The sequence below is a fragment of the Ambystoma mexicanum genome, chromosome 10, assembly GCF_040938575.1.
Source record: "Ambystoma mexicanum isolate Mex_15411 chromosome 10, UKY_AmexF1_1, whole genome shotgun sequence".
In the NCBI taxonomy this organism is placed as follows: domain Eukaryota; kingdom Metazoa; phylum Chordata; class Amphibia; order Caudata; family Ambystomatidae; genus Ambystoma; species Ambystoma mexicanum.
The window spans coordinates 1,237,231,260-1,237,250,255 of NC_090932.1; the positions used below are offsets into that span (position 1 = coordinate 1,237,231,260).

Genomic DNA, 18,996 nt, shown 5'->3' on the forward strand with positions numbered 1-18,996 from the left:
AAGTCCAAGTACAGGTATGTAAAGTTCTCCTTGTCGATGTACAACGTTAACTGGCACGTTGCAGCAAGGAGTGAGGCCCGGCAAGTACGTGGAGAGCAACGCTGAAGGATAGCTAGTTGCAGTGATGTGGGATTAGCAAAGGGAAGTACCCAGGAAGCAGTCGTCTAGATGACGAACTGCGTAATGAAGAAAAAGCGTAATGAGAAAAAAGGAGGAAGAGTAATAAGGAAGTATAGAGGGTAAGAAATAGAAAGCAAGCAAGAGTGAAATGTTTATAGAAGCGCAGGAGTGTGCGAGACCAAGTGAGAACAGGATAGTCAGAAGCTCAGTATACACATCTAATGAGAAAAAAGGAGGAAGAGTCATAAGGAAGTAGAGAGGGTAAGAAACAGAAAGCAAGCAAGAGTGAAATGTTTATAGAAGCGCAGTGAGCGCAGGAGTGTGCGAGACCAAGTGAGAACAGGATAGTCAGAAGCTAAGTATACACATCTAAGCGGAAGCCCGAATGGTGTTAAGGAAACAAAGTATCCGGCAAGCCGGAAAACGAAGAGTGACTTACTGCGGGAGAACGGGGCAGAAACCAACAGAAAGCTGCATCTCCGTGGAATGGGAATACAAAGTGGCTTCAAGGAAAGAATACGGCGTGGAGCAAGAGAGCGCAAGTTATCAGAAGGAACAAGTTACTTACCTGTAACTGTTGTTCTCCAGCATGGGTCTGGCATGGATTCACATGCTCATGAATATTTCCCGTCGTCAGGCTGGGAATCCTCGGTAAAGAAAAAACCAGTATCAGTTTTGTTTCTGATCTGTCTTTCGTAGTAATAACCAATCACTGGTCTCTGCGTCATACTGACCACAGCCAATGACTGCCCTCTACCTAAGCCCCGCCTCTGGCAGCCATCTTCAGATTTGGAAGCACGTGAAGTGGCAGTATGACCAAGTGAAGAGCCGCAGAGGGGTAGGCGGGAGGGTTCGCATGTGAATCCATGCCAGACCCATGCTGGAGAACAACAGTTACAGGTAAGTAACTTGTTCCTTCTCCAGCATGGGGTCTGGCATGGATTCACATGCTCATGAATAAAGAATACATAGCAGTACACACATGCACAACCACGGGAGGTGGCAAAGGCTCAACATTAAGCATTACATCAAACTCAACATTAAGCATCTTACCTCCTCACCAGGCTCACCTCAGGCGAACAGGTTGCGCAGCACTGCTTGGCCGACCCTGGACTCCTCCCTGGAATCCCGATCGACGCAGTAGAATTTCGTGAAGGTGTGCGTCGACCTCCACGTAGCAGCCCTGCATATGTCCAGCAGGGGCACACCAGAAAGGAACGCTGTGGTAGCTGCGATCGCTCTGGTGGAATGGGCTCTCGGACGGCCAGGCAGCGGTCGGTTTGCCAACCGATGACAGTACATGATACAGCCGGAGAGCCATCTGGAAATGGAAGCCTTCGAGAGTGCCTTCCCCTGATTGACAGGTCCAAAATTCACAAAGAGTTGTGACGTCTTCCGAAAACACTTTGTGCGGTCCACGTAGAACTTCAGCGCTCTAGCCACATCCAGCGAGTGCAAAGTCCTCTCAGCCGGCGACGAAGGCGACGGGAAGAACACAGGCAACACCAAGGGTTCGTTGAGGTGGAAGTCTGACGGCACCTTGGGCATGAAGGAGGGGTGCGTCCTGAGCACTACCGTCGTGTCGTGAAAAGTCAAGTACGGGGCCTTGCAGGAAAGGGCCTGGATCTCTCCCACTCGTCGTGCGGAGGTGATGGCCACAAGAAACGCTGTTTTCCACGACAGAAACTTCAACGGGGCCGAGTGCAGAGGCTCGAACGGAGGTCCCATGAGCTTGGTCAGCACCACGTTGAGCTCCCACGCCGGGGCCGGAGCCTTCACCGACGGGAACGATCTGAACAGTCCCTTCATGAACTCTTTCACCAGACGATGAGACCACAAGGACGTCCGCCCCGTGGTTCTGGTGTATCGGGAGATCGCAGCAAGATGAATCTTGATGGACGCGTGTGCCAGTCCAGCTTTGGCCAGCGTCCACAGGTACGGCAGTACTTGGGGAGCCGTAATCCGTAGAGGGTTAATCTTCTGTGCGTGGCACCAGACAGAGAACCTCTTCCATTTGTGTCCGTAGCATTTAAGAGTCGAGGACGCCCTGGCCTTTGCAAGAACCTCTCTGCAGTCGGCCGATATGTCGTATCCTCCAAACTCTAGCGCTGCAGGAGCCAGGCCTGCAAGTTCAGCGATTTCGGATCGTGGTGGAGGATGGCGCCTCCTTCCCTGGAGAGTAGATCCGCGTCCACCGGCAGCTTGATTGACGGGGACGCTGACAAGTCCAGAAGGTCTGGGAACCATATCTGCCTCGGCCACGCAGGTGCGACGAGGATCATCCTGCACCGTGACCTCTTGAGCTGGTTGATGAGCCGGAATAGCAGTGGCAATGGAGGGAACGCGTAAAGGAACAGGCCCTCCCAGGGGAACGAGAAAGCATCGCCCATGCTCCTCGCCTGGGGAAACCTGCTGGCGAACCTCCGGCACTTGGAGTTCGTCGCCGTCGCGAACAGGTCGATCTGGGGTGTGCCCCACCGTCGGAAGAGGCGATCCACTAGATCCTGCCGTAGCTCCCACTCGTGGCACGAGCGCAGCTCCCTGCTGAGTGAGTCGGCGATGGTGTTTTTTATCCCTGCCAGATGAAACGGCACCAGAAACATCCTTTGGGCGACGGCCCAATGCCACAGGTCCTGCGCCTCCTTGGACAGTGCTGGAGGTGGTGGTGTTGTCGGTGAAGATCCTCACCACCTTGCCCTTGAGGGACGGAAGGAAGGACCTGAGGGCCCAAAACACTGCACGGAGCTCTAGGAAGTTGATATGTAGTGATTTCTCCGTCGGGAGCCAAAGGCCTCTTGCGTGCAAATTTTCGGTGTGCGCTCCCCACCCTTCCAGGGAGGCATCCATGGTCACTGTCTCCTGGTGGGCTGGGGTCTGGAAGTCCATGCCTGCCGTCAGATGCGCACGGGTGCCCCACCACCGGATCGCTCGTCGGAAACTCTCGTCGAGTGTGATCCTTTCCTCGAAGCTGCCCGTCGTTTGGATCCAGCGCGCGTCCAGGAACTCCTGCAACGGGCGCATCCGGAGCCTGCACAGGGGAATGAGGTAGATGCAGGAAGACATCATCCCGAGGAGGGACTTGATGGACCTCACCTTGGCCGCGTCGGCCACCAACATCCGTTGTACCTTGCCCAGGATGGCCCTGGTCCTCTCCTCCGACGGGGAGGCCAGAAGGGACACTGTGTCGAGCCTCGCTCCCAGAAACAGTGCGTCTTGCGCGGGTACCAGGTGGGATTTGGCGTAGTTCACGGAGAATCCCAGGTCCGTGAGAAGCTGGACGGTCCTTGCCGTGTGGTCCACGGCGAGCTCCCTTGTCTTGGCTCGGATGAGCCAGTCGTCCAGGTAGGGGTAGACGTGGATCCCCTCTCGGCGCAGCTGCGCCGCCACCGGTGCAAGCCACTTGGTGAAAACCCTGGGTGCCGACCGTAGTCCGAAGGGGAGGGCTTTGAACTGGTAGTGACGCCCTTGGACCACAAACCTGAGAAATTTTCGGTGCCCCCTTAGGATGGGAATATGGAAGTAGGCATCCTCCAAATCCAACGATGACAGGAAGTCTCCTTCCTCCAGCTGACCCAGGACGTGCTGGAGGGTGACCATCCTGAACTTCTGAGCCTTGATGAACTTGTTCAGACGTCGCAGGTCTAGGATGGGGCGCCATCCTCCCGTCTTATTCTTCACGAGGAAGTATCTCGAGTAAACTCCGGAGCCCCGAAGCCTCTTTGGAACGAGTTCGATGGCGCCCTTCCTGAGCATCGCCTTTACCTCCCGGAGAAGCTGCGGGACGTGAAGCTCTTTCCTGGCCACGGGGGGGACGCGCGGGCACCTTCTTTGAAACTCGAGCGCGTGGCCCCGGGCTAAGGCGTCCAACACCCAACGGTCGGTGGAGATGGACTCCCACACGCTGACGAAGCTCGCCAGCCGGCCTCCCACCGGGGTGCTTCGGTGGGGGCCCGACCCCACGGTCGGTTCAATCCTGTTTCGACGAGGCTTTGCCGCCTTGACCTCCTTGGCGACGACGGCGGGGTCCGCCCGACTTGCCTCGTCCCCTATAGGCCTCCTGAGACGACGAGCGGGCCGCTTGACGGTAGGTGGAAAAACCGCCGCCGGAGCCTTTGCCTCCGCTGCTCCGAAAGGGCGGTCGTCGTTGTTGCAGAACCCCAAGGGCCCGGGCCGTCTCCGTGTCCGCTTTAATGGCCTGAAGGGAATCGTACACTGTTTTCCCAAACAGGTTGTTCCCATTGAACGGCATGTCCAGGACTCTGGTCTGTACGTCTTGACGGAAGTCCGTAGCCTTGAGCCATCCACGCCGCCTAAGGCACACGCCGTTGCCCAACTGGCGAAATCCCGTATCGGCGATGTCCGTCGCAATAGTGATGGCGTGGTCCGACGCCACCTCACCTTCCTGTAGGATCTCCAGGGCGTCCGCCCTCTTGTCGTCCGGTCGGAAGTGCAGCAGGGGAGCCAGTTTGTACCATAGCTCCCTGTTGTAGCGGGCCACGATAGCCAAGGCGTTGGCCGCCTTAATCGTCGTCGCTGCAGAGGAGATGACCCTGCGTCCCATAGAGTCCAATTTCTTTCCCTCGCCGTCCGGCGGGGAAGTCGATGTGGAGGCCGCACCCCCCCCGCTTTCTTCCTGGCCGCCGGAGTCCGGGGTAGGCTGCGCCCGGAGGCACAGGGGGGCCGCGTCCGGGACCCGGTACTTCTTTTCATACCGGTCTCTTCTAGCTGGCGTCGTGGAAGGGTTCTTGAGGAGGGCGAGGGTCATCCCAAATGTCGTCCAGTAGAGGCACCGCGAGGACCGTCTTCCTCTTGGCCTCGCGCCGTTGATAAAGGAATCCTTCCTTTTTCTTCTCCTCAGGGCAGAGTTGGAAAAGTTCGGATGCCCTGGCGATCATGGAGTGGAACGATCCAATCTCGTCGGGCGGAGAAGCCCTGGTGGGAGGTGACGACGGAAGATCCTCGTCGTAGACCTCGTCGTCCGTACCCGTCGCGGCCGTGTCAGTCCCCGTATCATCCCCTCGAGTCGTGGACGGGGAGGAGGGCTGGACGGGGCGCGACGGCTGAAAAAGAGGTGGAGGGTGAATCCTTCTTTTCTTGGGAGGAGGAACGCCAGAAGGTCCCGGTTCTGGGCCCGACGGGAGTGGTTCCTCCGCTGGCAACGGTAGTTTCGTCCTTATCTCCGAGCATAAGGACTGTATAGCCAACAAAATGGCCGCCGAGTTGTCTTGCGGCGCTGGCAGAGGGGAATCCGACGGGCAATCAGGGGCCCCGTCGGCGCCCTTGACGATGTCGTCGTCACCCGCGTCGGGATCCATCCCGACGGGCCGGTCTTCTTCCACGCCGAGGCCGTGGCTTAAGACCTCGATCAGCTCTTCCTCCGAGGTTGAAGCCGAGTCTACGACGACACCCTGCCCCCCTTTTTCTTCTCCGCCGGAGATTTCACGGGGGTCCTATCGATGGGCATAAAAGAGGACTCCCTCCGAGGTGGCAGGGAGACTCTGAGCCCCGAGGTCGCCACCACTGGCATAGCCTCCACAGTCTGAGCCAGGGCCGCCGCGACAGTCTCGATACAGGCCTTGGCCGGATGGATTAAGGCCTTCACCACCCTAGGTGCGCTCACCGCCTTATCCTTGAGGGGGGGGACACTGCCTCGCTCCCCCTCCGATGGGGCCTTCGAGCTCGACTGGGGCCTCTCCAGGAGCTTCGCCGGGTGCTCGGCCTTCCTCTTACCTGACCCAGAGCGTTGGCTCGTGGTTGATGGTACCGGGGAGGGTGCGCCCTGCCTGGCGCCCGTAGAGCCCGACCGTTCGGCGCTCCCGGTGCCAGCGGACTCGCGGTGCTTGGCCTTGTGTTGGACCCCCCTCGCCGGGGCGTCCTCAAAGGTCTTAGAAGACCGCTCGGATTTCTTCCTCTTCTTCTCGCCGGACGGGCTCTTCCCTTCCAGCCAGTTGGCGAGACGTTGATGGCGGTCCTTCATGGTCCGCTCCGACATGTTGCCGCAAAACGCACAGTCCTTCTCCACGTGCGTCTTGTCCTCATGTAAGCAGTAGAGACAAAAGGAGTGTTCGTCCTCCTTAAAGACGTTCTGCAGCTGGCATCCAGGGCAGACCCTGAACAGCTTTCCGGGCGTCGAGCTTCCCTTCTCCTGGGCCATGTCCGGGACGGGCCTGCGAAAACTTCTGGAGTCCTCCAAAAGCGTAGCTCGATGAAATCTTCACCCTTGAGGGGCGCAGACGAATCCGACACGGGTCCCCGTTGATCGGATGGAGAGTCGGTGGAGCTTGAGGCTCTTTTGACCGAAAAAAACGAAGTTTTTGAGAAAAACGTGAAAAAATAGCACTAACGCTCGAGAGCAATAGCACGAGGATCCCAACACATGAACGTGCGGTAAAAATCTGAAGATGGCTGCCAGAGGCGGGGCTTAGGTAGAGGGCAGTCATTGGCTGTGGTCAGTATGACGCAGAGACCAGTGATTGGTTATTACTACGAAAGACAGATCAGAAACGAAACTGATACTGGTTTTTTCTTTACCGAGGATTCCCAGCCTGACGACGGGGAATATTCATGAGCATGTGAATCCATGCCAGACCCCATGCTGGAGAAAGTACCGGTCAAGTACCGGAAGGGAAAAGGAACGCCGTCACAAAAGACTGCTAGAAGGACTGTTGACAAACAGCAGTGGGATCCTCAGAAAACTGATACAACGCACTGTGCATATGACACAATCCGCTGATAAAGCTGCAACAGCCATCTTGGTTGAGGACTAGACCATTCACCTTGGATGTTGGATACGGACTGATTTCATGCAGCAACTTCCACTGCTGCCTACACAGGGTCGCAGCATGACATAATAATGAGCCCCAAAGTCCTGGACAGGCTGACCGAAGACAAATGTGTGTGAAGGAGACCACTGGATCTTAAGCAAGACAGTATCCCGGTGGACTGGAGAGAAGCAGCAAATGTACACAGGAAAGGAACTTGTAGCAGGACAGATGGAAACAAAGATTAGTTTCAGATAAACTACCAGCAGACACCTGTACTCAAACAGGCTCAAAAACACAGTTCCACAGGGAGATTCAATAATCAGTCCTAGATGCACGACTAAGGTTGGATACCAAGCTGACAAAAGACTAGGCAAAAACAGTACTAGCAGGCAGAGTGAGACAAGAAGCCAAAAGTGTCTAATATCAAGATAATCCAAAAAAGCAAAGTGCCACTCAAAACATGCTATCCAAAACCAATTGCATTGTATTGTGTCATTTATATAGCGCCTTTAGCCCATTAGTATGGCCTCAACGCGCTTGTAATGGGAATGTCCTCGGGGTACCAAAGTCGAAGAGATGAGAAAATTGTCAGGAGGAATAGAATGCATGTGTGCATTTGGCCAAGAAAGGGAGTTAGGTGGGCTGGCAAGCTCCAATAAACTACCCATGAGGGTCAGGCACGTGGATGGGTGCTTAGAGGTGATCAAGAGTGTACGAGTGCAAGAGACTCATTATGTGTCCAGGCAGACAGAATTTTTTGTCGTAGGTCATAGCTGCATTGTGATGCAAGAGACTCATTATGTGTCCAGCTAGATTGAATTTTTTTGTCAAAGATCATGGCTGCAGTCTAACAATAGAAATGTTGTGCTTTGTGTTTAGTCTGGTGTTTGAAGGCAAATCTTTGCGGTGCGGGAGTGTGGCCGTGCCTGCGGATGAAGTTCCATAAGCATGGAATGCGGCAGGTTTAAATGCATTGCCTATACTCTATTGAACGCCTTAATGCACTAGCTACATGCAGCATTCACCTATAATCCCTGCACTGGCTACATTCTACCATTATCTAGATTAAAAGCATGGGCTACTTCCTACTTACACCTAACTTCAATGCACTGGCTACCAGGGGAGTTGCTAGGTCTGGAAAAGACCAGGGGCTAAGCTGATGTCAGAACTGTTGGGACTCGGGGCTAGCTAGTCTTTTGGCTGTAGCTCCTGAGATTCTATCCGGGGCTACAACCAAAAGATCAGGGGCTATACCCCCCTTAGACCCCCCCCTAGCAACGCCCCTGCTGGCTACATTTTACCATCATTTAAATTAAATGTACTGGCGATATTCTATATACACCTAGATTCATTGCATTTGCTACTTTCTACATACACCTAAATTCAAAGCACTCGTTATTTTCTACTCCGTTCTACTGAGTGCAATGTGGGCTAGACTACACAATTCTTCTAAGTGCAATATATTCAATAACCTACACAACTCTTCTAAGTGTGATACATACGATAACCTACACAATTCTTCCAAGTGCGATACATGGGCTAACTTACACATTTCTAGTAAGCACAATAAAATTGGAAACCTGGTTGAGAAGTACCACGGTCTCAGCTCTGTCTGTTCCCAATTCTATGTCTGACCATACCTCGAACAGGACTGCATGTCCAACACTGGCTGGCATCATACACAATAGCTCACAGCTTTGGCAGGAAACCGGTTATAGCAGTTACATAGCACACACTCGTGGGCCAGGCGCCTAGTAACATGCGACATATAACCAATACAAATTTCTCTTAAGAGGCTGCTGTGGGAACATGTCAGCAGAACAGTGTTGCGTTATTAGAAATTCAATAACTATGCGCCAATGCTAAATCCTGCCCGAACGCATAAATAATTAAATATGAACAAGTGATGTTCTAAGCCATTCACTAAATATCTCCTTGGAATGCCATCTGTGTGTGATATGATTTTGTAAACGCAACATGTTAAGCAAACACAATTCCACTGTCAATGTTTATGGCGAGTAGATTATAACTTTTTGGGAATATTGTCTGGCTGCCAGTAATTAGGGGGCTGGTAGGATTTTTTGATAGATGGGGCAAGGCGTTTTGTGACTTGCGTGTTATGGCAATATGTTGTCATGAATTTGTCACATGTATGTGCTTGAACGTAATGCATGTAACTTCAAAAACACTTTTCACTTTAAACAAAATATGCCATTTACTATACAGGAAGACGAAATTAGAAAATCAATGGAATTTTTTTTAATGGAAAATATTTTTGAAATAAATATTTCACAAATATGTTTATTAGTTGATCAAAAGCTAACACTTGCACTTCAGACTGTTATATTTAGCCTGCTTTAGGTTTGCGATATATTTGTTATAGTTTTAAAGGGTAGTATGCGAGAAATGTTTATTGAACTATCTTATTATGTAGTTCTGGTCTGTTTTGTGCTAAAAGTTTCACTGTAAACTAATACACAATTTACATTTTTTGAAAAAGAAAAGTTAACATAAAATGACTAATTCTAACAGGGAGGGAGACCCATTATACATATATCCCAGAACTAAGGTGCCAAGCTTAATGCTAAGCATTACTTGGGACAAGATGAAACCTGTTTCTGTTAATATGCTATTTGCAAAATATAAATTCAGCATATTAGCAGTACATTTGATGACAAATTAAAATGCGCCGATTAGAAGAATGCCATGTGAAGTTATTATCAGCCCAAGTCTGAAACAGCAAACTGTTTGCTGCAGTCCCCCACAAAGTTCATAAACAAAACAATTGGCTCTGGTAAAACAAAATGTCATCGAGGGCTTGTCTTTCAGCCTATACAATCTACACATCAACAGAACACTCTTGCATGTGTTATGCCGTTTGTAAATATTTGGATAGAGCATGGGGTGTATAGAGGTGCTAGCTTCCGAATTATCTATAGGGTGAATGGCCAGATATCCATGGGTCTCAACGTTTTCATTTGTTTTGGTATTTTGTCGAAAATAAATCAACGTTGGCTGATTTTGCTGAATTTGAACTTGCAATACAACTTTAAAAAAAAACGAATGTAATGTAAGCAAACGTATATTACAGATTTGCTTTATTCTTGTTTAAATCGAACCTCATTACAACCTACTCAAACCAATTAGGGTGAGTTCGCCATCAACTAGATGCAAATTAAACAGTGGCCTGCGCAGACCCTCCACTAGCCTGCAACATGTGGCTTGTATCAGTGCATCTTTCAGAGGCATACTTTGCACTGGTCTGCCATCTTGTGGTAGTATGCAGCACAGTCTGTAAAAATGCATGCAGGCATGATCAGTTGCAGTATATTTTTATTTAATTTAATTCTTATTTAACACGCCTTCAGGCCGCAGAGCGCTACACAAAACAACTTACAAACATAACACAAATCTTAAACAAACATAGAACAGAAAAAAAAACGTGCTATCTAAGAGATTCCAAAAGGTCATTAGGACAAAGCCACACATCAAACTAACCCACTACAAGTCTTAGATGTGATGAGCCCTTGGGTAAACAATGACATATACTTACAAAATAGGGCAAATTACTGGTTCCACACACCACCAATAGACAATCCCTGTTATCATGTGTTCACCAGTCCTCAATTTTCAACATGCAAAGAATCTTTAAATCAGAACTTCTAACGACCCCAGGTCCTGTTCTTTGGCGGAGCCAGGGCAGTTCTTTATTTCAAAATATTTCTCTCGATTCTTTCCCACTTGGCCTCTCAATGTTTGTGATAATGAAATTCCTGTCGTCCATAACAAAGTCTCTTAGGACTTGATCCTTGGGTGTTGACAGGTACGATTTCCTTATTCAAATGTTTCGTCAGTTAGCCTGATTAGGTCCCTTATTCATATTCCGGTGCAAACCCACCAGGCCAAGCTCTGGGCCCACCGAGGAGACCATAGTAATGCTCTGTGACGGCTTTTTATTGTTGAGGTACAGGAGGAAAGAATTGCCTTGCTAGAGAGCAGTACTTTAGGGTTGCCAGGGTCTATCTTTTCCAATGCAATTTGTGAGGCCTTATCCACTTTCTATGATAAGGGATCTGTTTGAAAAGAGTTGTCTATTCAAAGGTGCTGCACGAAGTTTTTGAAAATTCAGTTGCAAACAATTGGACAAATACTGTTTCTTAACATGCTTGCCCAGTTGATTAATTCAAGCACCCAAGTCAGAGAATCGGTCACATGTATTAATTTGTTGATACTAGTTCTCTTAAAACGCCTCCAATATTCAGGAGTAGTTTGTTCCCGAGAGTTACTCAACATCTAACAGAAATGAAAGAGTTGGATAAGTACAATTTATGGCAAGATTTCTTCTGCCAAAAGCTGTGATGTAAGGATGTATGACATCATTAAATCCTGGCTTCTTTCTAAATGTTTTTCCACATTCCGAGCCCCTTCAGCCGCGAAGTATTTGTCTGTTGGCCCGGCTCTTTTATCATTTCATGCATATTGGTAACCCCATCAGCTCCCTCTATACAAAGTCTATGCCTCCTTCATGAATTTAGCGCCATGACTTCAGCCATACGATCACTATTATGAACTGGAGACACAGCCACAGAAATAGATGTTCTGCCAACCTCTGAAACCGAAGAAGCTATAACATTAATTAAATGGTTCAGAGGCTTCTGTGGAACAGGATTCAGAGCAGGCATACTGCCTACAACGTAACCAAAACTAGCTAGCAGAACGAACGTGACGTCCTGTTTGATCAAACAAGAACAGTACCAGTAAGACAATTATTTAACCATCTATTAGCCTCGCCGGGTAGAAGCACGCATGGACCCATAGGCCTAGACGCCACTACACCAAATGCAGCGTCTGGCACACTGCAGCTCCGGCCATGGTGGGAAACATTTCCCTCCGACCGCAGCAACTGGCACACTAGACCTGACGTTGGGAGAGCTGCGGCTCTTACCCTCCGACAACGCGGGAACAGCAGGGAAACCGATTAGAGGAATGGACCCAGCAAACTGGACAAAACGTCAAGCCGCACTATAGCGCAACGCTGCAGCCGCTTCCGAAGCAGACCGCAAACTCACACATATGTAAGAAGATTACATTACCGCCAGAAACCTTTTTACATGAATATCATCCTCATATTTGTATTCGAGCGGGCACACCTTCAGAACAAGCCCCCTCCAGGGATGACGGGCTGGGAGCATGTCAATATATGAAAGATTGAAAGCATGAAGTAGACTCATTCTAGTAATCACTGTGCTTGTAGTGCTCAGCTCTCTTTCTCCAGAATTTCCTACAAGTCTGGAGCAATGGGAACTAGATGCAAGTACAGCAAGTTGCTTACAGGCCAAAAATGTTTTCTTTTGCATAAGGACCTTTCGTAGATTCCCCTGCACTGAAAAACAAGTCACCACCAAAGCGGCCAGGATTTCGGAATAACGTCACTGGTATTGGGTGCCTGAGTGAGCAGTGGAATCCAAACACCAAGTCCTCCTCCGTACAGATCTTCAATTTGTGACTTAACATATTTCAAGAAAAGGAATATTTCACAACAGTGCTGTAGTAGAATCCTGCCCTAATGTCAAAGGCCAACGTGGATTGGCCAGCAATGGTTTGCTTGTTAGTTAAATAGCATCACCATTTAACACAACTTGCAGGATTATAAATTTGGTTCAATAAATCTTTACTGGCATGGCTAATCCTATACAGATCAGTAGATGATGCGACTATGTATATGGAAGTCTTTCAGTTCCAAACAGGGACAGCTGATATGGATTAGTCTGCTTTCTCTACCACTTCTGTGAGTTCCCCTGGTAGTGAAAAGAAGTTTTGATTTTCTTTCAACTTTCTTGAATTTTGTGATCAATCTAGGGACTGCCCATGTGACCTCTGCCCCCCACAACCGCCATCTTTGAAAGGTCTTTCAGCCTCCCAAAAAAGCATCAACTGGGCTGAGAGCAACACAGTGCTTGCCCCAAAACCACCAGAGACACTCTTTCCATCTGTCTGAGGCTGCCTGCAGAGATCAGAGGTCCTACAAGAAACATCCAGGATCGATCTAGGTACTGCCCACATGATCTCTGACAAAGTTCTGTCCAGGTTTACTTTGGGTATATAAGCACTGTCCTCTGCGTGTCTAATTCGCACAGGCATCCAGAGTAAAGGGAAGACAAAGCTCTAAGGGAAGAGAGCTCTATGGGAAAAGATAGCTAAGGGTGGTGGTTCTCTCAATCTCCATTTCAATCTGTGTTTGCCATTAGCCACACAAATGCCTTGCATTAAGCACACAAACATTCAAATTAAACTCCACCGTAACAGTCCACTAAAACAACTGATTGCATACACTTGCATTCTTCGCAACTGCCACGCAGCACCTGCTCACACACATGAAATTAATGAGCTCATTATCACACACTCCCCAAATACTCCTCCTTATTGAAAAATGGCTCAAACCCCATTGCACACTTACTACCCCCGCACTCTCATATCCACCAGAGACAGCGCACACAAACAAGGAGTTGGCATTGCCATCATGTATAAAGACACGCTCAAATTTAGTAATTGCACACCCCCATACACATCTTTCGAAGTACTCTCTCACAGTTGCACTCCTTCATCACCCCCACACCCAATCATTCTCCACCTCATTTATCACCCTCCTACACACAATCCCAACTTTCACACCGACTACAATGACTTCACTACTAACAATCACACCTCCCTCCTGCAACAGCCTCTATCTTGGTGACTTCAACCCTGGTAGTTCCCTTCCAGACACCAATCCCATGCTAACAACGATCCTTGCTCTAGTCACCCACGATGACCACACACAACTCATCACCTATCCCACACACTTCGCTGGCAACTGTGACAACATGGCAAAAAAAAGGGTCTGAGACTTTGGGTCTTTTCAAAGAAAGCTCTATTAAGCAAGTGTAGGCAAAATAATTGGTTTAAAGAATAAAGCAAAGTGTTCAAATGTAAGTGACTTAAAAGTCCATCCCTGAATAAATAACGCAAACTTATGATACCCTTCACCTATGAAGGAGGCCAAAAGTACTAAAAACCCTGAAGTACATTTTTTTGTCACAACTAATCCCCAACTTAATAAAAAAGGTTTCTGAATCAAATGTTCCAAAAATAAAAGTTGTCAGAACAGCCAAATTAAATGGTGCAATGAAGAAAATAAACATAGTCCTTTTCTTAGGTGGAAAAGTGTTGAGGGAAAAATATCTAACAAAGTCCTACCCTAAAATAGCAAAGACCATCAATTCAAGGTCGTCTTCTCTTATTGTATCCTTAAGTAGACGACTAAACCAACAGGGCCACTTGCACTAAAACTAAAACTGGGACCTTAATTGCCTTCCAGCTGCAGGACCTCTTAGGCAAAGGATCGGCAGGGTCCTGGGATTTGTTTAATTATCTTAGTCTTCTGGGTGTTTCATCACCCACTCTCCCCCTTGGCATGGGACCTCTTTTCTTCAAGAGTCTACCTTCTTTAGGTTCCTTTTCTCTCTTTTTGTCCCTCACAACTTCTGGGGGGCCGTATTGTTGCCCCTCGGCTCTTCATGGGATCTTTGCTTTTGCCCCTCTTCTCTTCAGGGTTGCTGCATCTGCACTGGTCTTTCTACCAGGGTCTCAGCAAGGTTTTTCCTTAACCTCTTCCCAGGCTTCTCAGGAGTGCCCGCTCTTCCACCTTTCTAGCTTAGGTGGGGTTGCAGGGGCACTCTCCTTTCCCCTTGAGTTAGTTAGTTTCCTCAGCCTCCTCTCAGGCAGGTCAGCTCTTCCAGTATTTTGGCTTAGGTAGGCTGCATGAGAACTCTCCTCCTTCCCATTGGGTCAATCAGTTTCCTCCTGGCGGCCTCAGAGCAGGCAGTGCTCCAGGGTAGTCCAGGCTCCTTCACCCAGGGAGCACCTCTTTCTTCAGGATACAGCTCCTCTTCCCTTCATCAGGTATGGGGAGAAGAACAGGGAACCTGTCCCTGACTGAGACACATTCCGAGTGAGCTGGATCTGCTTTTATAGCCAGACAACTCCTCATCCTGTTGGCTGCTGATCGGAGGAAAGCCATGCTTACGGGATTGGCTGGCAGGGTGTTTCCACTTTGGTCCTCTCCTGTTAGGCTCTCTCTCCTGATTGGCCATTTGGACTTCTGCTGTTTCAATCATAATTTCACTTTCTTTATTTCCTTTATGTATTCTTCTTTTATCCTGGGCTCCTTTTCAATATTATTTGTCCAGTCCGTGTGGCTCAGGTTTTCATTTTCTCTCTGCCATCAGCTCTACTCCATTTCCATCCCTCGGAGCAGAGCACGCCGCCATTGCGGCTCCCGGGGCATCAGCACAGGCATGCTAAGGGCAGGGATGCCCCACTCCTCCATATCTAGTGAGCTGCGCCACTGATGCCACTGTCCCGTTTCAGTGGGTAGAGCTGCTACCAACATGAGACAGTCTCGGGTAAGTCTCTTCTGTGGATCACAGCACCACCTTCTTTGATGATTCCCTGAAGATGGAAATCAGAAAATACTCCTTAATAGACTGGCTCTCAACTCTACCCCTCTTGATGTTATTGGAGAGTTTGTATATCTTTGGGCTGGAACGTCTCTGGTCCTATTTTGCCTATAATTATATCTTCAAGTAGAACCGTAATTATGGACACTTCAATTTCCCAACTCTGCCCCCTTCTCTGATTTGGGATGATGGTAGTACCGTACCTTTCTCTTTTCCCATGGACACGTGATAGTTTTTGTGCTTTTCACGCACCAGGATGTTGGTATGAATTCCGGGCTGATGGCTGAAACTAGACTTCTCACGTCCAGCTTTGCCCACAGAGTGGCTCGGGAGCATTTTACAGGGATATAATCTGTTTTTCTGCCAGTATAGCAACACTTCCAATCTTTCTTGGACCTTTAATCAGGTTGACTTTCCAGTGTTTTGTACTTGGGAAAAGGAACATTTCTCTGATGTGTTTAAAGCTGCCATGATCGTCTTGACAGGTATAATCAGAGATCTTCTTTTCCTCTGGGTTTCTTTCGAGGATGCTTTTATTGGGTTCACTGTCAGTCTCTAGCTCTCTGGGAAAACTCTCTTCTTCTGAGGAATAGTTTATTTGTCCTTTATCCTGGACTCCTTTTAAATATGATTTGCCGGGGGGCACTGTTGCGCTCGTTGGTGATGGCCGCCTGAGCGTTTGCTCCGTCCCGGGGAAAATCCTTTCTTCATAAATTGGCGCTGGAGTACTGTGATTTATTCTAATACACCTAACGGCTGCTTTGGAAGACCTTGCCAAACATACTGGCCGATTGTCGTCCCCCGTCTTGAATCCTGGGTGACGGGAGACGCTGTTTCTTTGAGCCCGACCAAACTCCTGCTCGGGGCCCACGTTGAGCTCTGTGGCGGGCGGACTAGCAGCAGCTCGTGAAGCATGGATTGCAGGCCTGCTGGGGGAGGGGCCACTCTTGCAGAGCTGCGTGCCCTCCGCTCCTCCCTGTCCGGACTGGGAGACTACACCCTGGTGCCGAGGTGCCTCCTGGGGGCTGGACACAATATTTCCTTGTATTTTGGAAGCAGCGCACGAACAGCCTCATATTCTCGGATGCGGGTAACCGACCCCGGCATTTGGTAGCGACGTACTGTTCTCCCTGTGGACATTGCGCTGATCATCGCCCGGTGCCGCCGACCGGAGACTGTGTTGGCGGCCCCGGTCTCATCGGGCCGGGAGCTCCTTGGTGACCTGTGTGATCGAGCCCTCATCCCTCCACAGCATACATCCAGTGACGGGCCCCGGGCCCCATCCATCTCTGGCAACTGCTGATCAGGTACCGTGACCAGCATCCCGGCGTCCCGGTGCCCTAGTCATGCACCATCATCCCCTACCCGACATCACACAGGCCCTCTCCGGGCTATGCTGAGGGTGTCCCTGATTCCCCTCCTCTTATTACTGCCAGAGTCCCAGAGGGTAGCGCTGCTTACTTCCGAGCCCTGTGTCATCGGCCCGACCCGGGCCCATCATATTACCGTAGCCTTGACACTGGGGTCGGGTGCCCTCCCTAACCCCAATTGCTGCATCCACACTCAGAGGACCGCGGGCAGCGGGGCACTGGATGAATAGTACCCTGTTTTGTCAAACGGATGGGCCCTGGGTTGTGTTGCTTCCGCATTTTCTCCTGGTTCTGTTCTCCACTGGAAGCTTCCTCCTCCTTCTCTCTGAGCCGGGCGGGCCCAACGGATCACCATACCTGCCCATTGGAGTCCTGATAATCCTTTGGAACGCGATCTGCTACAAATCCAAGGATCTGTTGGTTGGGTGCCCAGCCACTCTGTCGCCAGCCATTCTACTGAACTGCGTGGGAGACCACAATCTATTTACAGTAGTCCAATTAGCTCCGCTCGTCTCAACCAAGTCTTTACTGAGCTACCATACTTGACGCTGTAATGGTGGAGCACGCACAGGCGGGTAGGGGACAGCACTGTACCCTAATGGTCTTCGCTCTTTGGTGGCCTTGATCAGGGCTGGTCTGCCCCTATAGGGGGTGGCTTCTGTCCTAGTGGCCCAATTCCTCCTGATTCAGCGTTGTAGCTCTGCTGTCACTGTCCACTATATAGCAAAATCCTTTACTAGCATGACAAAAGGTGCAAATAAAATACAGCACTTGATCAACATGTTTGCGAAAACCCCATCTAAGTCAGCGGGCCTTCCTCCCCCGACCAGGAACCCGCTACTTCATCCCCCACTGAATGACAGTAGATGATGGATTATATGCATGAAGGGTTCACCGCCCTTCACTCTAAACACGACAACATGAATGGAACCATCTCATAGATTAAAGCCCACAGGGAAAAAACGGATGGTCGGGTTGCGGAGGTGGAGACAAGTTTGGGGGCGGCTGAAGACGACATAGTGGCCCTCCGCACTGAGGTATCTGCACTGAGGTATGCGCGATGTTTTCGACCAAGATATCTTTATGGAATGGCCAGAACTACCAGAACCCCTGCGAGGCAGGCCCTCCCACTGGCTACACTATGCAGGTCTGCACCGCTCTCTCAAACACAGGTGCCCAGACTTCCCATCAATCCCGCCTGATGATCCTGAACACCTCGACCTACAAGGGGAAGGTCTCCAGATTGTACGCTCTCCTGCAGAGCAGGGCCACCTCCCCAATCATTAAACTCAGACTCCTGGGGCACAGAGCTGGATATCGAAATGACCGACCAACGCTGGGACCGCAATTTGTGTGCCCGTACTCATGAGATCTCATTCAACTCCCGATTTAAACTGATCCAATTTAAGATACTCCACAGATTTCACTACACTCTGATCAGATTGAATTACATGTTGAAAGATCACCCCCCACCCCAATTGCCTAAGGTGCGGATCCGATGACGCAAACTATTTACACATGATTTGGTCCTGCACATCCCTCTCTCTGTTCTGGGGGGAGGTATGCGCTACTGTATCTGGCATATTAGATTGTACTATCACTCCCTCTCCACTGGTCCGTCTCTTCCACAAATTTCCCCGGCTAGGACGTGACTCCAGGAGGCTGGCTGGCCTATGTATGCTACTGGTGTCCCGTTGTATTCTACTACTATGGCTTCGTCCTGAGGCTCCCACACACGCTCAGTGGCTTCGGGCTGTCACGTTGGCCTCCGACACAGAGGACTTCTGGGCAAGCATGCAACTTATAGTTACTAGGCCCAGGAACATTTGGACCCCTTTCCCCTCATATATCTCCTCCTTGTCTGTTGACACCGGAGATGACGACAGCGACCAGATTTCCCCAGCTCCCAACTCTGATTAACTTATGTGTCTCACTTGTCATTGTGCTACCTGTATCGCTGGACACTGTGACCGCAACTGGTGTTAATTGCTCTATATAATCTTCCAGAGTATACACATGCAATGTATGCTTATTGACCATCTGTGTGCTACTCGTGCTCTCTGTTGCAATGCCAAGCTTAATAAAGTTTTAAAACAAAAAATAAATGGTGAACTATTTGCCACCAATTCTTTAGCTAGATTTTCAAAGAGTTTTTTTTAGAAGGATATATATTTTTTTCTGCTAAGCAGAGAAATTCTATTGGGCCCAGTATTCCAATGACAGCAATCTGATTTAATGTTGAAT

At 49.7% G+C, this 18,996-nt stretch overlaps 1 protein-coding gene and 1 long non-coding RNA gene across 3 annotated transcripts in view; one reads left to right on the forward strand and one right to left on the reverse strand.

The window, feature by feature from the left end:
* The window catches only part of FBXW8 (F-box and WD repeat domain containing 8), a 1,779,087-nt gene that overhangs the window by 959,590 nt on the left and 800,501 nt on the right, over positions 1-18,996 (reverse strand). The window lies entirely within an intron of this gene.
* LOC138492190 (uncharacterized) overlaps positions 16,034-18,996 on the forward strand; it is a 239,851-nt gene continuing 236,888 nt past the window's right edge. The window contains exon 1 of the long non-coding RNA XR_011276155.1: positions 16,034-16,689. This is a non-coding gene — a long non-coding RNA (uncharacterized lncRNA). The remainder of the gene's footprint in view (positions 16,690-18,996) is intronic.